Here is a 20976-nt window from a genome sequence, read left to right on the forward strand (position 1 = left end):
AAAAAACAACAAAACCTTCCCTATACTCAGCCTGTCGCCTTTTACCACGGCTTCTCGAGTCCCCCTTCCCACTTCGCTCGGCAAACGTCTCTTTTATTATGACTCAGCCCAGCCCGCTCCTTGCCAAGCGGCTGACGCTCGCGGCGGAGGCGCCGGGGCCGCCGCTCGGGGGCGAGGGCTCGCGCGCTCCTCCCGCTTTACGGCTGCTGAAAACCCGGCCCGCGCCCGGCAGCCGTACCGCAGACGAGCCCGCGCCCGCGCCCGCGCCCGCGCCGCTCAGGTAATCCGAGTCCCTCTGTTTCCAAAGTTTTGCCAAAACCAGCTGGGCGCTCTGAGGCGGCGCGGCCTCGGCCCAGAGGTCCGGTTCTCGCTCTCGTCCTCCCGCCCCGACTGCGGCTGAGGCCGCACCCCTGCGCGGGTCCCAGGGCGCCAACCGGGGCGTCGAATCCCCGAGGCTGAGGGGAGCTCGGGCGGCGGAGACCTGGTGGGGCCGCGCGCGGGGCCCCCGGCTCCAGCCGCCCCCGGGCACCCGCCGGCCTGAGCAGCCCCGGCCCCCCGCCTCGAGGCCCCCGCCCACCTCCCGAAGCCGGCTGTCGAAGAGCACGGCCCCGCAGCTCCCGAGCGCCTGCGTCTGACACGTTCACACCTGCACACACGCCCGCCGGGCCGGTCGCCCGGGCGTCCTGACGGGACGCAGGTAAAGACCGCGGCGCTGCAGACCCTGCTTGAGGGTGGCTCGCCCGGAGGGACGCCCCCGCGCGTGGAATGCCGTCCCGGAGGACGCGCAGGAAGGCTTGCTCGAGGAAGCTGATGAGGGGCTGTTGAAAGAGCAGCCTGTGACCAGCGCTTGCGCTGATTTCTACCCTAGTGTCTCGCTTACTTCCACGTTTGACCTGAGGTCTTCTGCCATGTTTCTCCACCCTCTTGTCCGCCCCCTTCTTTTTCCACATTTTAAAAATTATTAGTATTTTTTTTTCAGTTTTCCTCTGTATTGGGTGTCTCATCTATTAGTGTCTGTCTACTTTTATCCCGCACTGTTAGAAGAAGATACAGCATCCTTTACTTTTCTATCGTCCTTATCAGTTAATATTTGCTTACTATGGCTTGAACATCCTGAGGAGTAGAGTAATGGATTCTGGACCTGTGCATGTGACTAAGTTATTGGGCTGTGTGTCCTACTGTCTCGGCCATGCAGAATAGAGGACACAGGTTTGTCTGCAATCGACCGTAGATACCTAGATAATGGTGTTACTGGACTGCGTTTTAACAAGCAGTTACGTCACAGGTTCCTACAGCATTTATTCCATTCAACTCGATCCGGTAATAATTCTTTGAATGCCAATCATGGGTGACTGGTTAAGAGAGAAAAGTGATCCAGTTCCTGTCTTCCAGAGATTACATATCCAGGACATTACTAACCTGGTGAGCACTGGGATGGTGGTACAGACTGCTCTGGGTGAATGAGGGAGGAAAGGATTAATGAAAGGGTTGGCTTTTAAACTGGGCTTTGATGTTTGAGTACGATTTTCCCCGTTTTCTTTTATTTCCCCCTCTACGAATTCTTAATAGAAAGAAGAGATCTTTCAAGAATACTTTCACCTCAAACTGCTCAGAGTTTTTTCTTTACAATTGGCAGTAATCTCTGATCTCAGGACTTATGGGGAATGTAAAAGTAATTCTTCATAAGGGTGATCTAATGTATTCCTGGTACCATACAAATAGTATTTTAGACTATTAAAGGACCAACAAGAGTAAAATGATACAATCATTACTTATGAAAAGATTCCCATAGAAATACTTCCTCATTCTTTTAATCAACAAATATTTATCGAGTGTTTAATGTGTGCGAAGCATTGTTCTTGGCACTGGAATAAAGTAGTGCCTTCTTGGAATGCACATTCTAGTAGAGGGAGACAATATATAATACATAGAAAAGTGTAAGGTGATAGTATACAGGAATACCTCAGATATTGTGGATTTGGTTCCAGACCATCACAATGAAGGGAGTATCACAATGAAGGAAGTCACATGAATTTTTCCTAGTTTCTTAATGCATATGAAAATTACATTTATGCTATACTGTAGTCTATAAGTGTGCAATAGCATTATATCTAAAAAACAATGTACATACTTTGATTAAAAATACTTTATTGCTGCAAAATGCTAATCATCTGACAATATATGGTTGCCATAAACCTTCAAATTGTTAAAAAAAAAAATATCTGTGAAGTGCAATAAGGGAATTGCAATAAAATGAGGTGTGCCTGTAATGAGTGCTGTGGAGAAACATAGCAAGAAGGGGTGTGTGTGTGTGTGTGTGTGTTTAGCAGTTCAAGATAGAATTGTAAGGGAAGGCCTCCAGAGAAAGGGATATTTCAGTAGACTTGAAGCAGGTGAGGGAGTGAGCCATATGATAGCTGAAGTATGAGTTTTCCAGGCTTAAAGAATAGAAAATGCAAAGGCCCTACAAACGTGTGTGCAAGGATCAGCAAAGAAGCCAGTGTGGGTGGAATGGAGTAGAGGAAGGAGGAAAGAAGGGAATGTGGCCTTAAATGAAATAGAGGGTAGATAATAATAAATGGTCTAGTAAGCTATTGTAACAACTCTGGTTTTTACTAGAAGTGATATAGGAAAGCTGCGGAGTGTTTTCATCAGAACTGTCTGACAGAGCTGTTTAATTCCATTACTCTTGCTACTGAGTTGAGAACAGATCGAAGAAAGATAAGGGCAGAAAAAAGGGTATCAGTTGAGCTATTATAATAAACCATGTGACAGAGATGGTAGCTTAGACCAGGATGGTAAAAGTGGAGGTGGTGAAAAGTTCAGATTCTGGATGTACTTTGACAGTACAATCCATGGGATTTGCTGACAGGTTAGATACAGAGTGTGAGAGCAAATGAAATTAAGGACAACTTAATTGCCTAAAACGTTGATCGCCACATCACCCAAATCTGAGTGGAGAGTTGTGTTTCCTCGGGGCACTCGATCCACAGTGGGCGATCAATGTGTTAAGCAACTGAAAAGATAAAACTTCTTATTATTGAGACAGAGAAGATACAGCAGTAAAAAGACATGGTGGTGAGGATTAAGAATTTGGATTTGGACATGTTAAGGGTTAGATGCATTTTAAATATCCAAGTGGGGATGTCAGGCAGGCAGTCTGAAGGCCAAGCTAACGATGTGTGTTTCGGATTCTCCAGTATACATAGAGACTGGATAAGCCCATCAAAAATATGTGGGGTTAGAAAACAAGAGGATCAAGGACTGAGCCTTGGAGCCCTCCAACATGATGTGGTGAGGAGCAACCAGCAAAAGATTCTGAAAAAGAGCTGTATGCTAGGCAAGAGGAAGAGTAGGAGAGCGTGGAAACATGGAAGCCAAATGAAGGAAGTGTTTGAAGAAGTAAGGGGCTTGTCAGCTATTTTAAAGATGAGGATTGAGAATTGATTTAGCCAAGGAAATCACTGATGACCTTGAAGGTATCAGTTTCCATGGAGCTGTAGGTGGTGAAGGCTTGTTTGGAATGTTTGACAGAGTAGTAGAAAAAGAGACATTAAAGAGGGTGATAGAGTACATCCCTTGAAGATTTTTATTGAAAAGAAAGGGAGAGAAATAGATCATTAATTGGAGGGCTATGTTCTGTAAAGAGTTTTAAAAGATGTACAAAACCATGGGATATTGATATTTTTGTGAGAAAGAGCCAATGGAGGTGGAAAATTGACAGTGCAGAAGAGATGGAGGAATAGTATTCTTAAGTGTGTTTGGGAGGATGCAACAGGAGAGGTTATCTGTTTCTATGGTTATGGGCAATTTATCTATAGTAATAAGAGAAGAGAGACTGTGTGGACACAGATGCAGGTGGGGTTGTGTGGTGGTTCTCTTTGGATTCCTTCTCTTATTGTGTCGTGTGGCATATAGTGGATGAGAAATCTGTAGGAACTTTTACCTCTTTTCCTATTTGATCTGAGATATACTTGGTGAGAAAATACTTTGAGATTCTGAGAATTTCTTGAAGCAAAGAACTTTGTGTTTTCTTGAGGAAAGAAAAGGGGGGAATTTTTGCCTTGAGTTCTGTTTGGGAGAAGACTTGGAAAGGAAGTTGAGATTATAAAGTTAGAGGTGAAGAAGTAAATAAAATAAGCAAGATTATATCATGTCATTTGGGAAAGTCTATGATGAGGAGAGTAAAAAAATTGAATCTACGGCCAGTGGTGCTGGATAACTGTAGTAATGTTCTAAGACCATTATTATCATATCAAGGAGACAGTTTACTTTTTAAGTACCAAGTGTGATTTAATAGAAAACAGTGTTGTTGCTCTTGAATCTACTTGTAGAGAGGTGGTATTATGTTAGCTAGAAATAGATTTCAGTTGGATTTTGAAAATGATATAATGAAGACCAGATTGGCAACAAATTGGGGGTAGGTAAAGGACATTTTGACAACATTGCTTGTGGATACAGAGCCATTTGACAAGATGGAGAGAATTTTGCAGTTGTAAGTAGTACCTTGTTTGAGATGCCTTTCCTTCAGTTGTTTAGGAACCACTTGTTTATTGAATTGTAATTATGAAATAGGGTTTTGTGTGAGGTCTTGGCAGGAGAGGGTGATACCAAGATGCAAATGACATGATCCCTGCCTTCAAATTACCATTTCTAGGAGAGAAAAAAAGAAAAGAACATACACAGATGTTTTGAGAGAATTGATAAATGCCATGTGAAGAGTACTGGGTGCTTTGAGAGGTTTTTTTTTTTTTTTAGTTTATTGTGGAAATTATCAGACACTTAAAAGTAGAGCGAATAGGATGATGAACCCTAGTGTACTCATCTCCCTTCAAAATCTCTTGATTTTCTGCTGATCTTGTATGTTGTGGGAGAGTAGAAAAGGGAGAGATTGTTTCTGTTTGTAGATCAGCAAAGGAAGATGTCATGGAGCTTGTCCTATATGGAAAGGTAGAAAGAACATTGAACTGAATTAATTGTGGAGTTCTTGCTTCTAATTCTGTACCTGCCAGTGGCTTGCTGGCTGACTTTCTGTTACTCAATTCATCTCTCTGTTCTTCACTTTCTCGGTAGAGTGTGGTTGTTTTCTACATGAGGAGGCTGTAGACATTGGCCTCAGGCCACATTCAGCCTGCTACCTGTATTTATAAGTAGGGTATTATTGGAACACAACTGCATCCCTCAGTTTATTGTCTGTGTCTGTGTTTGCCATAGAGTTTTGTAGTTGAGGCAGAGACAGTATGGCTGGAGAAGCCGAAAATATTTATTGTCAGGCCCTTTACAAAATGCTTGCCAAGTCCTGTCCTATGTGATCTCTAATATTCTTTTAGTTCCAATATGTTAATCTATTACCTGACTAAAAATTAGTAATAATAGGTAATATCTTTTGAGCATTTACTAACAGCCAGCGCTGTTGTTTTGGTTTGCATGTGCTAACTCATTTAATCTGCACCAAAACCCTATCATGTGAGTTCTGTTATTTCTGCAAATGAAACTAAGGCATAAGGTGGTTGAGTTAACTTGCCCAAGGTTACATGGTAGTAAGTAGTGGAGTGAGGCAGTCCTGTTACAGCATTTATATCCTTAATTATAATGATGCATTCTCTTTAGATACATAGAAAAATTATATGAAAAAATGTGAAAAAGAATTTAGTCAACCAGAGAATGAAAATTCATAAGTCAATGATTTGCACTTGTTCTGTAGGGTGATTATAAATGTAAAGGTTTTAGGATGCTGACTAATCCTAAATGTGCATTACAGTTGAATAGTGTATGAAATCCAGATATGCCTGGATAGAAAAATCTGGTGCATCATTTTTTTCTCATGAAGCCTCAGTGGATTTTTGAAAGCAGAACGTTTTGCTTAAAAAGTAAGTAGATATAAAATGATATCAATAGGAGCTTATTGTGTTGTTTCTTCCCACAGTATTTACCAGTTCTCAGGAGTCCATATCTTTAGTGTATGACATGACTGACACAAAAGATTAGGGGTCTCAGGCCCAGAGTTCTAGTCCCAGTTCTTTTGTTCTTTTTCTTTCTTTCTTTCTTTTTTTTTTTTTTAAACTGAAAAGTGAAGAGGTAGCTCAAGATCATTGCAGGGCTTCTTACAACTCAAAAATATCATGGTGTATTTTTTTACATGGTACATTCAAAGATGTAGATGAGATAGTGGCATGGAGGAACTAGGCTTGTAAGGACAAGAATTTAAGCTCCCTTTTTTCTCTCTATACACATGGACACATGTACAGATATGTATATACAAGAATATAAGCATGCCCGTATAACTATAAAAACAATATGATTCATTTTATGTGTGATTTGTGGTCATATTTGATGTGGAGGCAGTGAAATATCTGTCCTTATGTTAGTGTATTGTTGTATTTGATGAGAGAATGGATGATTTTTTTTTCTCCCTTAGACAAATGCATACAGTTGTATAGAAAGTGAGTCTTGATGAATTCCTTGACCTCTGTGATCTGGCAGTATGCCTCATGGTTTCTTTAGTAAAGTTTGATTCATTGCTCAATTTGTTTGCCAGTTAAAAGCAAACAGTATGCCTGAAATCAGGGTTGTCTGTTTTGCACTGCTGCATGGAATGTTGATGTCAGACAAAATTGTAATTTAATTGTTTTGACATTTTGATCTGAGCAGTTCGGATAAGAAAGGTGATTTATCTTTCATAGAAACCTTGTATTTTGAGCTAGCATAATTTCCCCCAACAACTGGTTTATAAGTGTGATTTCAATTTTTAAAAAGTTGGGTTTTAATCATAATGGGATTTGCTCTCATTATTAATTACCAAAGTTTGGTTAGAAGTATATTACAGATATTTTATTTTTTAGATGTTTAGTCATGAAAAAGGTTAGAAGAGTTATGAATCCTTTTAAGAACAGATAATGAAAATTCTATACTTTTTGACTTTTCCATTGTGTACAATGCCATACATAAATATTTTCTATATTACAGGTGACTTTTTGCTTTTTTACAATCTTCTCGTAGAAAATTATTAATGAACTTATTCAGTTTTAAAACTTTATTATATAATATTATTTATTATATTTATTATGTCCAGCCTTATCTGTTGGTAAATTTATAACTCTACATAGGCTGTGTTCACTTCTGTGCATTGAGTCCAATTATTATCGGTAGTAAAATAACCTCAAATAATATATTCCTAAATGTACTTTGGGTCTCCTTATCTTTTTACATTTACTGGAGGGAAAAAAAAAACATAAAGCAGAAACACTTTTTAAACAAATCATACTTGCTCTGTAAAATAGTAGAGGTTTTAAAATTTTTTTTATTTTTAATTTAACACACTACTCAGTGATTCCACAACTTCTTGGGGCATCTTCTGGTTGTAAAAAGCACTTACAGACTAGTCAGCTCCCAATGGCGACCATTCAGCTTTTCTGAACTAAACCTGAAACATATTCCCTACTAGGCTTCAGATCTCTCACAGTGTGCTCAAACTTAAGTAAACACCTTCTGGTGCACTGTAACACTTTTATGAAATGCTGGTCGTAGAAGTCAGTTTCAAATTTTTAATTACATTTAGGTGATAAAAAACATCCCTTATTCGACATTCTTAAGTGGTATGAATCTGATTGGGAACAACTTACAAAGGCTTGTAGTCTGGACCCTTTTCCTAAGTTTAATTTTGCTAAATTCCTAGAAAACTTTAAAAACCAGGTATTTTCAAGCAAAATAGCTGCTAATTATGCAGGAAGCCTAGTCTTAGGTGTGTATGTTTATGCAAATACCTCAAGGCTTCACTGCTTCTTGTTGAGACGAAACAGTGTGGGAGTGATATTTCCCAGGAAGGCTCTGTTTAAAGGAGGTTCATGGCTCTTAGGATAAGTCCTTTTCCAGTAAACCATAGCTGAAATCATATAGGGCTAGCAGTTATCCGTCTTCTAAGAATTTTCTGAAGAATAGCCTCGTCGCCAAGGTAGTCTAGTGGCTGCCGTACAATAGGCTAGCCTAAATGATTTGTTAGTCACCACCCTGAAGCTGGAAAATAAGCATATGATTCCTAACTGGGGTACTCTGAACTATGTTGGAAGACTTGGATAAACATGGCTGTCTTCTTGGAATGTCAAATATACTAAAAAAAAAAAAAATTTTGGAGAAAGTAGTTAAGTCACTTAGCTGGTAAATGTTTAAAATTATAAAAGAATGTGAATATGGCATCCAGCGCAAAATACACACTTTTTAAAATAAAATTCAAGACTTCAAAATAATTTCTTGCTTGTGGTAAGTCTCTATAGAATATGTTTTCAGACCCCAGGAAAGAACACAGGTTGACATGCAGATAGGTAATTTTGTTGTCATATTCCCATCATGTTTAGTCCCATTAAGCTTATATTCAGAGTAAGCTTATATGCAGTCCTATCTAATACTCAGATTATAACCGTTTTCCACCTGCTTTGGTTTACTTGCTTTTCTGATATTTACACATACTGATCTTTTAGATTTACAAGAATGATTTTCCTCTTTAATCTTATAGTTTTCCTCCTATAATTTTGGCATTGAGATATTATGATTTCTGTGAGAAGCTCCCCCCCCGCTTTTTTTTTACTTTTTATCTTGAAACTGTGGATACTCAAGAATTTGCAAAAATAGTGCAGATAGTGCATTCATTCCCTTTACCCAGTTCACGCATTGGTTATATCTTATACAGCTACAGTATGAAATCAAAACAGAAAGTGGCCATTGGTGCAACTTGTGCGTATAGTTCTGTGTCATTTTACCTCATGTAGATTCATGCAGTTACCACCACTAGCAAGATACAGAACTATTTTATCACCACAAAGATCCCTCTTACAGTGCCCTGCAAAAGAGATACTAAAAAAAGTCAGGGATATTTAATCTAGTAAAGGAATCAGTCACTTTCTTTCTTCTAATTTTTGAGATATTTTTATACAAATGCTAGATTGTTTTGTATTTTGGGCTACGTAAGAAAAAGATGCAATATTATTATACTGCAGGAAGGCTTCAATAGTCAAAATGGTTTTAACAGATAAAATTATTTGTGAAAGACTTTTTGGAAGGCTCAAACTCAAATTTTCTTCAAAAACTTGTTTTGGGAGGTTAGACATTCCATTCATGTGCCTGAAGGTAAGGCCCTGATGATGTCATATGGTTCCATCGCTATGACTGATTCTTGCATGTGTGCTGGAATTGTCCAGACAGGACTTAAAAAAAAAATGGGGGAGCAAATAGAAAGAGGAATCTTGTTGAAGGTTTTAAGTACTCAAACAATCTTGTATCTTCCTGAGGAACCCAGAGTTGGAGGAAAATAACATTTCAGCATTATCAAAAGTGCTGTTAAATGACATTGTGCCATGCTTGGTTTTACAGGTATTGATATCTACAATTACATCAAGATCACTCACTTTCTTATTTTGTTTAGTCAATATCATATGAGGATAATTATTCTGTTACTAGGGCCTCAGATATCCTTCTTGATAGATTTCCTCAGAAGTATTTCCAGCAATTATGATCTAGGATTTTATTCTTACATATTGTCATATGAACAGTGTAAATGTATTGTTAAAGCACAGTTTGCATAGATAATAGTTTTAGTAGCTTCATCATTTGAAAATTTGTGATCTTGAATATATGAAATAGCTATCTTCCAGCTCTACAAGCAATAAAGTGTTTTTTGGAGTTTGGGAGATAGTATTGAAACTTTGTGCTCTAATTAGTAATAGCTGCTTATCCATTAGTCCTTTCCCATTCTTTTTAGGTTATCTGAAGAAAAGAAAGAATTCCTGTCTCCTAAGTTTTTACTGTGCTATCTGAATAATCCTCATAATATTATTATTGTAGTGGTATTTAAACGTTAGGTCCAGATCATTTTCATCTTCATTATGTTCCATCTTAATTTTCCAAGGTGAAGACAGCAATATATATGTATGTATATATATATATATATATATTTTTCATTTGCTTTACTAACTTTGAGTTGAGTGCATAGAAAGGACAAGGCAGAGAATGAGGATGTTCATCTTGTTAAATATATTTTATCCTGTTCTACCAGTGAAAATGATGTAATTTTCCTCTATATCCTTATTTTCACTCAGAATGAAAAAAATCGATTTTAATGGTTATTAAATATTGAACATTTTTAAAGTTAATTAAAAAAATGATATTGTGTATGTACAGAAAGGAAGGGTGGCTTGGTTTTTACTTTTACGAAGAATAACATGGTATGCTGCCATCTCTCTCTAACCTCTGTATCAACCCCAATTTGAGAATGTTAGTATGGAATCTGCTAGTACTGAGGGTTTAATTTATTGCCAATATAGCTACAGTGACATTAGTGAGATTCAGGTGACTCATCATGACCAGTTCTCCCCTTGAATGGGGAAAGTTGCTCCTCACTTCATTGCTGCCTGGTATATACCTATAAAAAAAAGCAGCTGTTCTCTTATTTGTTCAGTATCAAATATAAAAATCTAATTGTGTGATATTTCATATCATTGTTACCAAGAATTCAATTTTAAAGCAAGCAAAAAACTACATAATAGAAACTTGATATGTTTGTATTATAATTTAGTCATTTTCTTAGTATGTATCCAATTTGAACTCCTCTAAGCATTTTTATGACCAAAAAAACCCGTCACAATGTGTGTAGGACAAAGTAGTTACAAAACCTGTGAATTAATGTTTGATTTTAAAAAAGGACTTACCATTATATTAGTTTCTGTCTCCCTGATTATTTAAAGAATTGCTCTATTTCTCATGTCTTCTTTTTGGTTTACATATTTTGGGGGGTAGTGAAAAGAAATCTTTACACATTTTCATAACATACGTTTTTGTCTACATAGCTATTCTTTCACTTTAATATAGACAAAAATAGCATTGTAACCAATAAACATTGTTCACTAATGCAACGCTAAGGATAGTGGAAGGATTAAGGAAGGTCTTGTTAGTTTGATATCTGTCTTTCAGTAGCTCACCTTTAAGCAGTTAAAAATGTTTCTAGGACGTTTGCCTTGTCTATCTTTTGCATCTCATCTCCTCCTTGACCCACTTATATGTATGACCACCTTTCAGAATTTTAAGTTATTTATTTATAAAATGATTATTGTAAGAATAAATTAAGGTGGCATATGGAGAAGCTACATTATCCTACTTGAGTATCTTTGAAGTTAGTTGAGTCTGGGTTTAAATCCTAGTTTTTCACCTAGGTATTCTATTACTCTGATTTCTGACAACTTGCTTGGCCTCTACTTTTTCCTTTCTAAAATGGGAATAATTTTACCTACCTTAGAAGGCTGGAGTTAAATCTGATAATAATGTGTGTGAAGCACCTGGCATGTTTCCTGGTACCTAATACGTAATAAAATGTAATTTCTTTTCTTTTCACCATTTTCTCATTCTCCACACACATGAGGAAGGGGACCTGGAAAAGATCAGATATGGGTTAGGATCAAACCATTTCATCCTGTTTTCTTTGCCAAACAATAAGGGGCTTTTCTTTCCCAAAGAAAAATTACTGAGGGGATTTCCTTGGTGGTGAAAGACTGGGAAGATTTTACAAGTCACCATCTACCAGTAGGTGTTTGATATCTGATCATTTAATACCATCACTCCTCTGCTTAAGAGTCCCTGGTGGCCCCTCACTGCCTGTGAGATGAACCTAAACTTCTTAGCCCACTATACTCTGAACAAGGCCCATTATAATCTGGCCTCCATTAAAGACTCCATCCTCATCTTCTGATAGGATAAGATCCTAAACATGCTTTTTTTTTTTTTTTTCATGTTTGTGATATAAGTAACCTGCCTTTTATCTTTCATCTTTCCACACATGTGGACACTCTTCCTGGAATGTATTTCTCCCTTATATAAATGCCCATATAGCCAGTAATATATCTTTTTTGTGAATGTCCCCAACCCTTTCCTCTAGAGCCAGTCACACTCCCTCCACTGTGGCCTCGTATTCCCCTGTATACATGGCTGCTTTTATTAGCATCATTTTCAATGTATATTCATTCTCTCTCCTCCATGTTTTATTTGTCATATGAGCAGACAATGTCTTTAAATCTTTGCCTCCTTACTCGCCTGTCATTATGGTGCCCAGAATGTACTTATTAAATGAATTTCTCTTATTAAGCTTACTAAATGAATTTCTCTTCATGAGACAAGCTAAGTACTCTCTAATGTGCTGTAACATAATAGCCCAAACCAAAGCTACTCCCAAATTCCACCTGCACCTCCCATGAGAAGATATTCTTCCCCAAATAGATTATAGACTCATAAGTGTGCTCTATACCTAGCCTTGCCAATCACACAGAAGTTGCCTAGGCTCACATCAGGTGTGATTAGGGGTTGAAGATACAACTTCATTTTATCACTTCACTGCCTTTTGCTGCTTAAGCAAGCTGATGTACTGAAAGGAAAATATAGATTAATAGAAAGTGAAGATTTACTTTACCTGAAACTCTAATATCCAGTAAAGCCAGATGTTGCCCCTTTTCAAGATTACAAAGGAGATTAGCAGACACATTTTGTGGGTGTGTGTGTGTGTTTGGGAGAGGGTGGGTAAGCTGGGCAGGAATGAGGAGGATGATGACTCTTAGGGTCCTACGGGGAAGTCTGTTTTGAGATAGTCCCCAAAGACACTTGATGTAAATAGATAAGAATTTTATGAGTAAAGAAGCAGAAGCCTTGAAAGTATAAAAGATGTTCCAAGACTTGTATTAAGCAGGTGGAGCTAAACAGGAATGAGTGAGGGTCAATAACAGAATTGCAGCTGAACTTAATTATAAATGGGTCACATGTAGGTCTCCAGAATGCCATCTACTGGGTCCATGTTCACTTCTTGGGACACTTAATGGCACCAAGTTATGCTGCACGGTAGGGATGGCATGAGGAAAAGTAGAGAAATAGAAAAATCAACCTGGTCAGGCTTTTCCCCCAAAAGAAATATTGAGATACATGGTCTGAAACATGGTTTTGGACAGATCTAGGAAATAAGGAATTTTTATAGTGATAATAGATGACTAGACCATTTGGGCCTAGAATTCAGTTAAGTTCAATAAACACTGAAAGCTGTTCTTTGCTGAGAGAAACTGAAGTATATCTTGATTTGCCTTTCACAGAGCTTTTGTTGTACTTGGAGGGATGAGGAAATAAAACAATCCCTGGAAGGTAAGACAGTGTTTTGTCTTGTGTGTGTTTTTTAATTCACAAAACTATGTCTTTATCTGAGACTCTGATTTATATTTTATTAGACTAGAGAGATGATGGTTTGATGCTAATATTATTAGGTAGCAGTAGCTTATGACATATTTAGGATTAGCTTTTTCAAAAGTTTACTTAGCTACTCCATTTTCAGTTCACCCTTTGTTTCTTCTACTGATAGTGAACATGTGAGTATGAAAAATGAAGTTGAAAAACTTGAATAAAGAAGTATAATATTTTTAGAGCATCAGTTTCTTGTTATAATAGTCTCATTTTATGTGTCCTTCCTTGGAACCCACATCACATCCTTTTTGGAATATATAACTAATAAAAGTAAAACAAGGAAACACAATGTTGGGATACAAAAGTTAACACTATTTTTACATTTAATTTATTCTCTAGAGAACATTATTCTTATTCTTAGAGGTATAATTAGTTACTTTAAGAGATAACCTAGTTTAGCCCTTTTCAGTTACAAAGAAGTATTAAATGACTTGCTCAAACTCATATAGGTCTGACTCAAATGAGACCAAGCTGGGACTAGCAATTGGTGTTCTTTTTGCCTTACAATCCAAATCTTTGCCACTATCCAAATCCATGTATTTTTTTTTTAACTTTGTTGTAAGTAGTGGCTTTCCCATTTTTTCTTTTATTAAAATGTGCAGATGCACTTTCAATGCATTTTTTCTTCTTTATTTCACATTGTTCTGGTGGAGCTACTAAACTACTCAGGATTGCTTCCTAATTTACTTAATGTTTTCTTCACAGCTCTGTTATCTTTTAGAGGGCTACAAAGATGATCAGAGTAGCAAGCCAGTATTCTTCCCGGGCAGAGAAAAACCTGGGGGATGGGCAAGATAGTGAGGGGAGAGAGGTTGGAAGGATGTGGTTCCCAAGGTTTTTATGAAGTTTCCACTGGTCTTTGACAGAATGAGAAAATAAGGGTTATGCAGTGAGTTTTCCCGCTCTCTTTTATTCTATAATCTTGTCTGTCCTACTCTTTTGAGGAACAGTATTATTGATAAGTTGATAACCCTATATCAATCCTCTCATATATATGTGTGTGTGTTCTGTATATATATATAGTTTGTTTGTTTTGCGAGATGCTCATCCAGAATCTGCAGTGCTCTTTACGGAGAAAAGGCCCATGTGAGGCCTCTTATAATAGAACCCTGGGAGACACGAGGGACTAGATGTCTGGGATGAGAGAGATGCTAAGAGACAAGTGTGTTTTAAAATGGAGGAGATGTCAGATTTGAGGAAACTGGGGACTTGGGGAAAATGAAAATGAAGACTGTTTAGTTGGCTTTCTCAGGATTGGTGTTAAATAAGTTTAACACTGAAAAACATGCAGTGGACAGTGACTTGGAAGAATGCTTACTTGGAACTCTCAGCGTCTGTGCTGGATTCATTAGGTCATCTCAGCCCAATTATAGATTCACTGAATGCTTTACACTCAAAATGGGAATTTAAAATGCTGATTTTTAAAGAGCTTTAGGTTCATCAAGTGAAATGTACCACTGTAAGCTTCAAAGATGGTTTCTTCTCTTGGATATAGTCTTCGAAATGGGATTCAACTGAAGCTTTACAAAGTGGTATTAGAGCTCCTAATGACAGCAATCTTGCCTTTGATTCACGTTTTCTAAACCACCTGCATATTATATTGTATGTTCTCTGTAATTATGAAGTGATGTGAAAAAATTATTTAATTTTTTGGCAAGTTGCCTTAACATGTTAATGGGACACTGGCAACATTACTAAGATTGAAAAACTGAAACCTGCTTTCCAGATGATCTGTCTTTATAGGAAAATGAATGCATGCTGCTAAAGCAAAACGAAAAAACAAGACAAAACCCAAAACAGTTCCCCTTTCCCCGACCAATAACACCCATAAATAATCTTGAACAAATAAGGATATGCCAGGGTACGTTAAGAGTCATGGCATCTGGAGTCAAACATACAGAATAAAGCATAGTAAGAGCTATTTTTGATTTTTTTATTCTCCATATCATATAAACCCTAAAAATATTTTCCTCTTGGATCAGGAAGAGAAATAATTCAAAGATCAGTTTTGTGTTTGGTTAGCTTTTTTTGTTCATGTATAAAAATTGTGTAGGAAAAATGGAAACATTTAGCATTTATTTCTAGTTGAAGAAGTTTGCATAGAAAAATCCAAGTGATACAGATCATGAATATAAAACTTTTTACTTTCTGTGTTACTTTCTGAAAGGTGAGTACAGGAGAGCCTTGAGCAGCTTGGGAGTTAGGGGCACACACCCTCCTCCTGCCCCTGAAGTTGAAATTCCACTTTTAACTTTACAATTGGGCCTCCACATGCATGGTACTGCATTTGTGGAATCAATCAACTGATGATTATGTAGTACTGTATTATGTATTCATTGAAAAAAAATCCATGTGTATGTGGACTCACACAGTTCAAACCCATGTTGTTTAAGTGCAGTATCAACTGTACAGCTATTTAAAATCTGATTTGTTGTATTAGTTTCAAATTGACTTACAGAGAATACTTTCTTTGGAAAATCAAACATTTTATGTTTTAAACATTTTTTCTAATAATAAAAATAATACAGAATTATTGCAGAACATTTAGAAAATCTAGAAATGTATAAAGAATTAGAAAAATAAAGTCACCTATAATTAACTACCCAGTGTTAAAATCTTAGCATTTTTTTCTGATTTTTTTCCGTTTTATTTTTCCTCATATTTTTGAGATCATACTAGATATTTTAACATCCTGCTTTTTCAATATAATGTATATAGAGTATTTTAAATATTATTTTAAACTTTGTAAGTGTAATTATTGACCACTGCATGGTACATCATCTGACTTGGCCATAATAAATCTATTTCTCTGTTGTTGGCCATTTAAGTTGTTTCTGTAAATATTTGCTCTTTAAATTAATGCAAATTTCTCTTCAACTGAGGAAGCTTATTGAAAAAATTCTTCTTAAAAGATTACAGTTTCCTTTTCTTCTTCCATTCCCTCAATTACATACTAGCTAATTCCTAGAATTTCTCCCTCCATATTCCTTGAAATTTGAAAAACTTCTTGCTCTCTGTGACTGGTATGATAGCCTCAGCTTAGTTGCGATGGACGTATTGTGATTGTGAAAAGTAAAGTATATATTTGTTCCTTTCATTAAACTAGTATTAACTTCAACTGGATGTCCTTATGCAGCCTGAGAGCCATAAATATACTTTAGAGAATGTGCTCAGAGATGCTAAATAGAGTGTAAGGAATGAAATACTACTCATTCACCATAGAGTTTATTTTTTTTTCTAGTATAAAGCATTTTACCACAGTTACATGCAAAATGAAGTGTTTTACACTGATATTAATAGTGATAGCTGTATGAATTAAGTATTGATTTTTTATGTATAATTTATTTTTTATTGATCTCAAGAGTAAAACAGTTTGTCAGTATTATATTATAAAAATTCTGTTGGCTATGTGGGACCTTTCTGAGTTTAATAATTATATTTTTTTCAAAAAATTTGTCATTTTGTAGGAAAAGGTGGGTAGTGTTGTGGACAAAATTATTGAGTGAAATTCTTGGTCTTTAGGTATCTTGGTAAGGCTATGTGGATTTTTCTGTGGTTAAGATCTTTTTATTCATATTAGAAAAAAATACTACTACTTTGTGTGAAAATAAATTACTATTCAAAATAATATATATTTCTTTGGGGAACTTTCCTCACCATTTCCTTTTCCTAAGCTTATGGTAATTTATTATGAAAAGAAGCCTGTGAAATAAAATTTAATTAAATGTTGATTTGATTTCTGGAAATAGTCACAATATATGATAATAAACCTGTCTGCATTTTTATTTAACAAGATGCTTTTTGATGGCATTAGACTTTCTATACCACAATTTCCTTATATACTTTAAAGAACTTCAAGACAATAACTGTGTATGTGTGTGTATGTGTGTGAGTTTCTTGTTCTTCTAATATCTATATGTTAAAATTACTTTAAAGAATAAATAGCATATCTGGCATTATATTCTGTGAATTTCACATCTCATTAAAAGAATAATTTGAAGGGGATATAATAAATTGTGTTCCATGGTTGTATTCCACATAGACTCTTTTAGAAATTCATTATATAGTAAGAAGTGATTTATTTCTCAGATTTTTATCGCAAAATTTAATTTATCTTTAATTTTTCATATTCTATTCATTTAATGCCATTGTTTTACATGGAAGGCATAAGAAAAATATTAGTTTGCCCAGAGATTTGTTTTTGCCCCTGATTTTTGTTTTTAAATATTTTTTTCTTTTAATTATTTCTTCTTAAATATTATTCTTTAGTTCCATAAAGGAATGATTATTATTAGAACATTTATTCTTGGCTGGTGGAAAATTCTTCAGAGCTCAACACAAAGACAGCTGTTATCTTTCCAATGGAAATCAAATCAGAATATATAACCATTTTGTTTTCACACATCTACTGAAATCAGAAAGAAAATTTCATCTCTATGATTTTTCGCAGTTATTTTCATAATAGTGCAGTTCTTAAAATACTTAACAAATATTTGTTGAGGATACCATGGGCTTTTAAAGAATACTTTTTTAGGAACAAAAATGTGAACCTATTCTGAAAGCCAATGAATAGTTACTAAGATGAAACGGAAAAATCTTCAGTATTCTAGATATGTCTCTAAAATGACTAGTGCTCTGAAAAATAAAGGTAGATCTGGATTCAGAATTGACACGTCTGAGATAATTTAGAGAATGAAGTCAGTTGTTGGTAGAGAGGCATCAGTGTATGCATCTTTTGAGTTAGGAGATGATAGCTCTCTCTACACTCTTGAAGTGAAAGTAAGAAAGGGTGAAGGGACCCTTTCCAACAAATATTAACACACAGTGAAGTTAGTCAAAATAACCCAATGAGAATTACAGAGTTAGAATGGGGAAGGATCCCACCAGATTGACTTTTATTTGTTTTCTTTTTTAACTGGCTGGTTGATTTATAACATAGAATAGCTAGTAGACTCTAGTTTATAGACATGGTAATTCAGTAATCCCTTTTGCTTCATTGTCGGTGTTCTGTCATATTGCTAAGTTACTTGTGAACCGTCTATATATATATATATCTGGGCTTTAGTTAGTCATGGGAATATGCAGAGTTTAAAAGTAAAATTAATTGCTCAGCCTCTGATAACTTCTGCACAGTGAATCACCTTTAGAAGAATGCTACATAAAACAAACCATCGTACAGAAGAGACAGTTAGGAACCCTAGTACAGTTTTGTTGCTGGGTCTGCAGGGAGAGATTTGCAGATTTTGTGAGATCCTGCCAAGAGTCAAGCAAAATCTGCATCACAGCACATTATCTCCTGTGGGGAAAAACCAGCAGGGGTGCTTATGGTTCTCAGCCATCTCTGCTCTGTGTGCTTTTGTCCTACTATGTAAAAGCCTTCCATTCGCTGGAAACAGTAACAGTGTTGGAACCCTGGGAGAAAAGGATAAAAGAACAATGAAAATTACCAATTACATGAAAAGGACCTTTATAGGCAAGCTTGACCAGTAGCCTGGCAGTCAAGTTGAAGAGTGATTAGATAAGCTGATACGATTTTACATAAACTTTTATTTTAAGAAATAGCACTCATATTTGAGGTGGGGAAAGCCATTGGGTTGAGTGACGAATACCTGATGTGTACTGATGTGTAGGTATATCTAAAGTTCTTTTTGTAACCATCCTAAATACTACATTTAATGCTGTACTCTAATGATTAATTATCTTCCTATTTTTTTCTTTTTGTAGTCAGATTTTATAATTTACTTTCTGTCACGTGTCTGTTTAGAAAGAAGTAGAAGTGACTGAAGAATGCAAAGTTGAATAAGAAATAAATTTAAAAGTAACCGCTAGAGTCAGAAGGTGTATTTGGAAATTAGGAAGCTGTTATATGTATTGTTGGGAAAAAATAAGGAATTCCAGAAGACCTCATACTTCTGAGCTACAGTATTTCTTGCTTTTAACCTTTATTATTTTCTTGATTTAGACACTGTTTTTAGTTTGTAGGCTTATTTGACAAACTAAATGTTCAAAATTTTTAAATGTTTTATATTTAAAAAAATAATGTATATGTGACTGTAGTATCTTAGTCTGACCTAAATCTGCAACAATGTTTAGCTTAAAGTTACATAGTAACAGGTTTTTGATACAAAAACTTTATCCATAAATTAAACTCTGAAACGATCATTTTAAAGTTAGTTGTTAGATTCACTTTTTGTATAATTTCACCCTAATTTCTTATATTTACTTACTGTAATTTCTGGCACTTTTCAGGAGTGGGCGATGTCATCAAAAAACCATTTATATTGTCTTATAAGTAAAATAGAAGCTTATTTCTCTTTCACATAACAGTGGTAGGGTGGTTTCTAAGCATCAAACAATTTTTTAAAATGAATAAAATTGTTGCAATTATGTTTTCATTTGACAGAATTTGTCTAATATAACAGCCAGTTATTCCAAGATTTTAATGCATTAAAGTGAGTTAAAACAAAATATTTGATTTTGACCAATTACAAGTGACTGTTGTTAGATTAATATATAGATTATTTTTCATTAGATTAAATATTTATCATTTTTAGATAAATAACACTAAGATTCCTATTATGATTCACTTTTCAGGTGAAAATATTAGATGAAAAAGTATTTGCCAATATTTTCCCCCCTATAATAGAGTAAATTCATGTAAAGTAGAAGGGAAGAAGTTAGTACATGCTGTTATTTTTAAGCATTTTACAATCCTTATTGAGCAGATAGTTTATATCTAAAGGCCTAATAAACTTTGGTATCTTACTTTATGAGCAATGCTTTAATGATTAGAAGATTAATACTTTTAAATTATATGTAATACGAATTTTCATAATATTTCAAATAATTTTGTTGTGAAACTCATTTTTATATACAGTGAAAACTTTTTCTTGAATGATCCTTCTATTAAAGAGATTGTGTATATATATAACACTCTGTGTGTGTTTTTTAAAAATAATTGTTCCAAAAATTGGTATAAAAAAGTAATTTTGATACAATTGAACCTTTTATCTTTATATGTCAACACAATTAATGAAATTTGCTAGTGATTTTTTCCCAAGTAGGAACTGTGTTTTATTCACCTTTGTATCCCAGAATCCAATCTGTCTATTACAGAGTACATATTCAATAATGTTTACTGAGTGAGTTTCAATCTCTTTTCTCATAAAGTCTTATTTGTCACTATTTAATCAAGCTAAGATACCAAATTTGTTTTATAATTCACTGAAAGTTTAAATGAATTTAAATGTTTCCAAATACACTTGTTAATTATATTTGAATTACTGTGCTGCTTGTGAGAAGTAATCATCTGAATAAAAATCGGGGCGTCTGAACTACAATGTATTGTTCCTTCTAATGCTTTTGCAATATTATATCAATTTTCAGAGTACAGAAAATATCTGTTTCTGATACCAGTCTTCTATTTTGGTTAGGTCTTTAATATTTTCTTTCTGCTTATTAATTTGTATTCATCTTTATTACTTAATGATAGACTTATATCTTAGTGCCTAAACATATACACACCTTTTTTCTTTTACTTGTACTTTAAACTTTTACTTTTTAATAGCTCCACTGCCCAATCTTTGTGTATGTTCATACATTTGTGTATGTCTGTGCGTATATTTGAAAGACGAAATTACTGTAACAAAGAAATCCATTGGCTTAAAGAAGATTATTTCTCCTTCACACAACAATGGTAGGGTAGTCAAGGTGATCAAA

The 20976-nt window shown here is 35.6% G+C and overlaps 1 protein-coding gene across 4 annotated transcripts in view; it reads left to right on the top strand.

Annotated features, from left to right (window-relative positions):
• Positions 1-210: 210 nt before the first annotated feature.
• The window catches only part of NAALADL2 (N-acetylated alpha-linked acidic dipeptidase like 2), a 1176025-nt gene continuing 1155259 nt past the window's right edge, over positions 211-20976 (top strand). For 2 of the 4 annotated variants that reach the window (XM_031451310.2, XM_031451333.2), the window contains exons 1-2: positions 211-280; positions 13113-13161. The gene's annotated coding sequence lies outside the window, so the exon portion shown is untranslated. Of the gene's footprint in view, positions 281-659; positions 698-13112; positions 13162-20976 lie in introns of those variants that run through there. The other 2 variants (XM_031451340.2, XM_031451315.2) reach the window with 2 other exon arrangements.

This window comes from Camelus dromedarius, chromosome 2 (assembly GCF_036321535.1).
Source record: "Camelus dromedarius isolate mCamDro1 chromosome 2, mCamDro1.pat, whole genome shotgun sequence".
Taxonomy (NCBI): domain Eukaryota; kingdom Metazoa; phylum Chordata; class Mammalia; order Artiodactyla; family Camelidae; genus Camelus; species Camelus dromedarius.